This window comes from Arachis ipaensis, chromosome B09 (genome assembly GCF_000816755.2).
Source record: "Arachis ipaensis cultivar K30076 chromosome B09, Araip1.1, whole genome shotgun sequence".
Lineage (NCBI taxonomy): Eukaryota > Viridiplantae > Streptophyta > Magnoliopsida > Fabales > Fabaceae > Arachis > Arachis ipaensis.
In genome coordinates, this window is record NC_029793.2 from 8,165,183 (window position 1) to 8,172,472 (window position 7,290).

Here is a 7,290-nt window from a genome sequence, read left to right on the forward strand (position 1 = left end):
AAAATATATGAATTTTTTATTAAAAAATTAAAAAATATATATAATAATTATCACTATAAATATTTTACAAAATTATAATTAAAATTAAAATTTAACATTTTTAATGTTAAAAATATTAAAAATAACGTTATTTAAAATTTGTTGTTTCTTACCTCTCTCTTTCTAGTAAAGAACTATGGCATTGTAGTCCTCCCAAAACTTAAGATTGACCAATAGTGATTTCTTAAATCTTCAATTCCACTCAAGTTACACCCTCATTCCAACTTTTAAATGCACTATTTTTTACTTCTATCCTAAATTTTTATCACTTTTTTTTTGTCAATACAACAAAGAACATCGACCCACCCTACTCGCACACCCATGGATACTTTCTTTTTTATCAAGAAAGATTCAAACTCATCTCACACTCTTAGGAGGCAAATATATTTGCCATTGAGGCAAGTCTCAACCACATTTTTTCACCACCTTAGTATCAATGAAACTGATAAAAGTCTCTTGATCAATTAAAACTATAACTAACCCATCATCTCATCTTGCACCTTAACACTATGTTTGGATCAAAGAAATTTGGGAAAAAAGAAAATGTAGAGAAAAAAAATGAATGAAAACATAAGTTTTTCTTTGATTGGATGAGAAGAAAAATTGGGTGGAGTTGTGGAAGAGAGAAAAAGTGATGTGGGGTCTATGTCAAAATTTTTTCTTCAATCATGCAAAGAAAAATGATGAAAATTAACAAATTATAAACTTATCCTTTGTGATTATAATTTTTTCTCTTCTTACTTTTTCTTTCATCCAAAAAAAAAATTTATTTTCTTTCTTTTCATTTTTTCTTCATCCAAAAAAAAAATCTACTTTTTCTTTTATTTTCTTTTATCTCATTTTCTTTTTTCCGTCTCATTTTCTTCCCTCTCATTTTTTCATGTTTCATCCAAACAATGCCTTAAAGGTCTTATGAGTAGTTAGACCCCAAAAAATGTAGGATAAAAGCTGAAGTTCTAATGGTTCAGTCTCAATTTCCTGCTCCACAAGACTCAAAGCTTCATCTTCAAGTTCTTCCTCCTCTTCCTAATCCATCAAAATAATTTGAAAATTTTTTATTTAGCAAACATGGTCTTGCTCCCATTTCTCTCCACACTTAAAACCATAATCCCTTTCTTTGTCTATCAGCCAATTCTTCTTGAGACAATCTCCTCACTCCTTACGCTTTTGGCCTATTTGACCCACTACTACTTATTCCGACAGTATTCATTGAAGTAGAAGTAATGTTTGGGCCCACAATACACTTGGCCACTCCTGCACCTCGCACTCTATTACTCGTTTGGACATTTGGGCCTTGCTACAGTGTGGAATTCTTGCTTACTCTCTCACTCTCTCACCCTCCACCTCTGCTCGTTCTTCTTCTCTCTCAATGTGCTTTCTCTCGCGGCAGCCTAACTCTTCCAACCTCTTCAGGATCATTTCCATGGTGCCACTCTACTCCTCTATGGTATGAGCCTGCTCCTCTATATGTCGTTCTAGATGTTTCATACATGCCTCCATAATTGCAGGTCGCGTAAACACCATTCATTAACCTCCTAACATTGTTGCTCTGATACCAATTGTTACAACTAGTACCTGAGAAAAATAATTCACACACATATAACCAAATAAGAAGAAAATGGGTGAATCAGGATGATCACACTCTCTTGATATTATTATGAAGAAAAACTGCATAAAGAATAAGAACAATACAAAGGTGCTTAGATGAGAATTTGGAGAGCTAGCCTTTTTCCTAAGCCTTTCTATTCTCTATGCTGAATTTTTACCTTCCTCTTCATTCTGTTACTACTAATAATACCCCTATACATCCACAACTAATTCAGTTAGGATCACTCTTTTGACATTCTTTCACGTCTCTCTCACTTCTAGTGCCAAGTGGCACGTTAATTACAAGAATATTTTTATTTTTATTACATAATTTTTCTTTTCTTAGTTTTAGAAGCTTCTACTCTCACTCCTACAATCATATTTAGGTACGTAATAATACTCTTCTCTTTGAAGTTCATCTTTTTTTGAAAGTAGAAAGAAAATATATAACAGTATTATACAAAATAGCAGAATTTTTCCTCTTTTACTCTTAGAAGCTTATACTCTCCTCTATGCAGTCATATTTAGGCATGTAACAATATTATATAACATGGGATAAAATTTGTATTCATTGATGATGTTTTAACTGAATTGAGTAAAAAAAACAAAAGAAAAAAATATTATGTGAAAACTTAGTGCACAGTGATCATAATAATGGCTTATTATTGAAGGATAAAGGGCTAATATTAAACCCATCTAATGGTTGGATAGTTCATGCAGGAAGATTCATAGCACAATATGAGGTAAATCCAAATAAGGTTCGAGAAGCACTACAAAAGCTTGATCAAGAAATCCAGTCTCTCTCTCCAATAAACCAATTTCTTATCCAAAAGTTATAGGTATATTATTCCCTCTTTTCTTATGTCTTTATTCTATGACTTGGTGTTCCGGTATGATAGTCACTTGGTGTTCCTTAATTTTTTTTCTTATTTATCTATTTACTAATATAGAGGAGTTAATTTGCTACACGTTCCAATGTTCCAATTGTATATATTTCTTAATAGAGATTATCCTATGATAATATATCTCAATGTTCCACTTCGTTTATGTTGAACCACTATTTGATTATCTGCAATTTCGAACTATGTTGAATCACTATATTACATTAGGTTGGAATTAGTTTTTAGTTATGAAAGCAAGTGTCTTGATTTTGTAAATCTTAGTGGCTTATTTCTGTGAATTATTTTAATTAAGGATGAGAAGCATATCTTATATCAAACGTGTACTTGAAGCAAATTCATTTTGTGCTTATATGTTTTGTTTTTATGTGTGTTTTTGTATTTGTTTCATAATACAATTTCACTGTTGACTGTTGAATGAACTCCAAAAGGCTAGCATTGATATATAGATCGTTCCTTACCCTCATATATGGTGTTTACATAATATCTGAAACCCTGAATGCATACTATGTTTTCTCTCATTTCATATGACATCTTCAACCGTTCTTGCAGATTTTGGGAATTGTAGAGAACGTGAGCTGCTTTAAGTGTCCACATTGTGGTGAATCATCATAAGTAAAAGTCTAGGGGACCAACAACTTTTGTGTTTTCTGACCAGCACTTAACCATCAAAATAAAAGTGAGTGATTTCTCACCATTAGATGTAATCTTACACCATTAAAAACACTATTGATGGCCAATTGATAATTACAAAATACCAAAATTGTTGGCCCCTAGCATTCCTCATCATTATATGTATTTAGTAAAGGAGGGGCACCTAAGACAGCCACTGAAATAGAGCTAGAATATCTGTACGAGATATGCTAGTTATCTCTATATGTAGAATGTACATATTAGATTATAATTTTGCAGTGGAAGCTTTATTATATGATAACTTGTAACTTCTTTAATTTTTGGTTGATAAAGCTATATCTTTGTGAAAATGCAAACCAAAGTTTTTTAGGGTATTACATAAACTCTCAAAAATAGTAAGAAGTTAGTGTTTTAAGCTTATCATCTCCTGTTAGCTACTCTGAGGCACCTCTGAAGAAATCTGAGTTATTCACTCAATGGAAAGCTTGCAATCAGGGAGTTCCGAGTGATATCAGGAACCAAGTGTCACGGTTTTAGAATGTTAGATTTAAGGTGTTTGTATAATATTCTACCGTGTTTGAGAATGTTTTAAATAGTTTCAGAATATTTTAGAATGCTTTAAAAGGTCCCAGAATATCCTAAAAGGTTCTAAAAGACTTTGGAAGGTCATAGAATATTTTAGAAGAGTGTGGATGTATATAGAAGTATGAAAAGTAGTATGAAATAATCTAGAAGTATTTAGAAAAATATAGTAGGATAGATATTTGTAGTGAAGGTCTGGATGATCAATCTGGACCGTTAGTTAAATTTTAATCATAACCATCTATTGAAGAGGTGGAAATAGAGGTGAGAGTTAAAGTTTGGGTGTGTAAGTCATTTGTAACAAACACTTGAATAATAAAGTGTTCTTTTAACCAAAGCTTTTTTTCTCTTGTATTCTTAGTTTTCTTGCTAAATATTGAGGATTAGACTGATTTGGTCTTAACTCTTTGAGTTTAGCATTGAAGTCTGGGTGCAAATACAGTAGCGTTGAATTTTATCCAAAGCCGTCACACAAGACTTTGAAAATTCAAAAGAATGATCTCATACAAATTAGATTATGATAATATTTTTAATCAAATTTACTTAAATGTCTCTTTGATTATTATTGATTATTGTTTAAGGTTTTTTTTTTTTTTTGTGTTAGTTGCCAATTGCTACAAGACTTATGGATTAGCAGAAGAGGTGATGTGCAAGCTGATCATTAAATTGATTGAAGAGAAGACAATCAAAGCAAATCTACCAAGTGTGAGGTTTTTATTTTTAATATGGAGGAAGGTGTGGGGTGTAATCCTGTTATGGAGAATATGGGTGTTTTTCTTGCATGTGGTGTCAGGAGGCTGAAATCGGACCGAGCGATTTAGAGTAAGGAACTCGGACGGTCCGATTAGAGAAAATCTACAAAAAAATAATTCTTTTATAAAACTCGGACGGTCCGTTTTGATTTAAAAAAAAAAAAAAACTGAAAACGGAGGGTCCGTTTTGTTTTAAAGGAAAAAAAAACATTGTTAACGGAAGGTCCATTTTCAAATTTTTAAAAACAAAAAAACAAAAAATGTAACGGAGGGTCCGATTTCATGTTAAATAAAAAAAAAACAAAAACTAATCGGACGGTCCGATTTGTGATTAACGAATTTTTTAACAAAGAACTCGGACGGTCCGATTTCTCCCTGTCCCACACCTGTGTCTAACACCTGTATACACCATAACCAAACACAACTCACACACTCTCCCAATATAAAAAAAATTAGCCGCCAAGTGTGGGCATACACGACTAAATGTTTTTTTGACTTTTTTTTAGCCAATTATTCCAATGAAAATGCTAAAAACATCTTTTTATGATGATCTTTGTTTAAAAAGTGTGACTTATTTATTTAGCAATATTTTAAATAAAAGTAATACTTTTACTTCAAATAAAAATCAAACCCTACAACTTATCATCTAATAATCAAAATAAAGTATTTTTATATGATAACAATCATAAAATCTTCGTTGAAGTAACCTTTTGAAACACATAGTTTTGGTTGGACAAGTACATGAATATGTCATTGAAAACTTTGTCATTCATATATGAATACTTCTATACATAAATTGAAAAATCAAAAGATAAAATAAATTTATGAAACAGCTCTCGCTATATGTTACACTGTGAGTTATAATGCAAAACAAATATACTTGGTGTTAACGGATATAAAGGTAGTTTTAAATAAATTGAACAGAAAGTTTTATAACAAAAAGAGGGTTTTCTTTAAAGAGCTGGTAGCTGGTATATACGACTTATTAAAAAAACAACTTTAATGGATCACATGAGTCAGCATAAGACACAATGCAATCTCAACAATGAAAGAATAAAAATTGGTTATTTCAATGACAAATGTTTATAAAAAATAATAGTTATTTATTTTTTGGCATATTTTTCGATGAAACCCCTACTATATATAATCATAGTTATCAAAACCGAATCGGTAATCAACCCGGTCATATGATCAGGTTATTGGATTATTGATTCAACTAGTAGATCACTAATTTATTCGGTTAACTCAGTCATAATTAAAAAAATATAAAATTATATTAATAAAATTAAAATAATGTCTTAAAACTTAAAATGCGAGTCTTACAAACATTAATAATCAAATATCAAGTGACGACGAGGGTGATGGAGAGACGAGATTGGCTGAGGGGTATCGGCGGTGACTGGTGACTTCGGCGGTGACTGATGAGGCCGATTGATGAACTCAGAGCACGGCGAGGTGAGGGGAGAAGCAGTGACGGCCGGGAGAAGGAACCACGCCGCGGAGAGTGACGACGAAGGTGACGGAGAGACGAGGTTGGCTGAGGGGTATCGGCGGTGACTGATGAGGCCGATTGATGAACTCAGAGTCTCAACACTCACTCAACTCTCAAGACTCAAGAGATATTGCATTGCTGCCATTAGGGAGATCAGAGATGTGAGGCAATGGGAAAGGGGGATACCCTAGGATTTCATTTCAACGAAAGACAAGATCCAAGGTAGTAGAGTGAGAAAAAAATCGAAAGGTTAAAATAAAAAAAGAATAATGTTGAAAAAAACCTACCGCAGCCGTTGAACAGAGGAGAATACCGGCCAGAGGCCGTGTAGAAAGAGGGCAGCAAGAAAAATTAAGCTAAGCTGAGAATAAATAGTTATCTGCGTTGAAATTACACCAAGAAATTAAAGAATTGTTGTAATCTTTGGAGGGAAAAGGATGGAAGGAGATGAAATGAGAGAGAGCTGCGGGAGAGATGTCACGCAGGTTTGGAGGAAAAAATGAAATGAGATTGAGAGAGGGTTTGCATTTTGTCAAAATTAACTGTTGATTTTAATTATATATATAATATTAATACATTTTAAGTTATTAAAATCGTGCATGATAATATATTTTCGGAAATGTTTGGTAACTAAAGAAAATCAGCAAAAAACAACCATAACTTGTCTTATTTAGCATTCATTAATTGTCGAATGCTAAATAAGGCAAATTCTGGTTTTTTTTTTTGTCTACCTAGCATTACCTATATATCGGCGGTGACTGGTGACTTCGGCAGTGACTCACTCAACTCTCAAGACTCAAGAGATACTGCATTACTGCCATTAGGGAGATCAGAGATGTAAGACAATAGAAAAGGGGGATAGCCTAGGGTTTCATTTCAACGGGATATTAGAACGACGCCGTTTTAGTATACAAATAAAAAATAAAATAAAAAATTCTGTACTACTCGGACCGGGTCAAATAACCCGTTTGGGTCGCCGGTTTTCATCAAAATCCGACCGGATAAATCGAATTTCTCCGGATCAATTGTATTTTCGGTTCAACGTGTGACTCGGTCCGACCAAATAATTAGGTGACCGGGTTTCCGGTTGAACCGACTGGGTTGAGCCGGGTCTGATAACTATGTATATAATGAAACCAAACAAAATAAATGGTTCACAATGTATTTCAGTAACATCACTTGACCTTTATTTATTAATTCAATATTTTCTTAGTAAAATTTATATGTATTTTTAACCGATGGTAGTTTTTTCAATTAGTATTCAATAGCAATACAATGCTGATCTATTTCTTATAAATATGAGTAA

At 32.7% G+C, this 7,290-nt stretch overlaps 1 long non-coding RNA gene across 1 annotated transcript; it reads left to right on the plus strand.

Moving 5' to 3' along the window:
• On the plus strand, nucleotides 901-4,099 carry LOC110266636. Its single transcript, XR_002354093.1, has 3 exons — nucleotides 901-1,486; nucleotides 2,347-2,465; nucleotides 3,078-4,099. It is a non-coding gene; the product is annotated as an uncharacterized LOC110266636 (long non-coding RNA).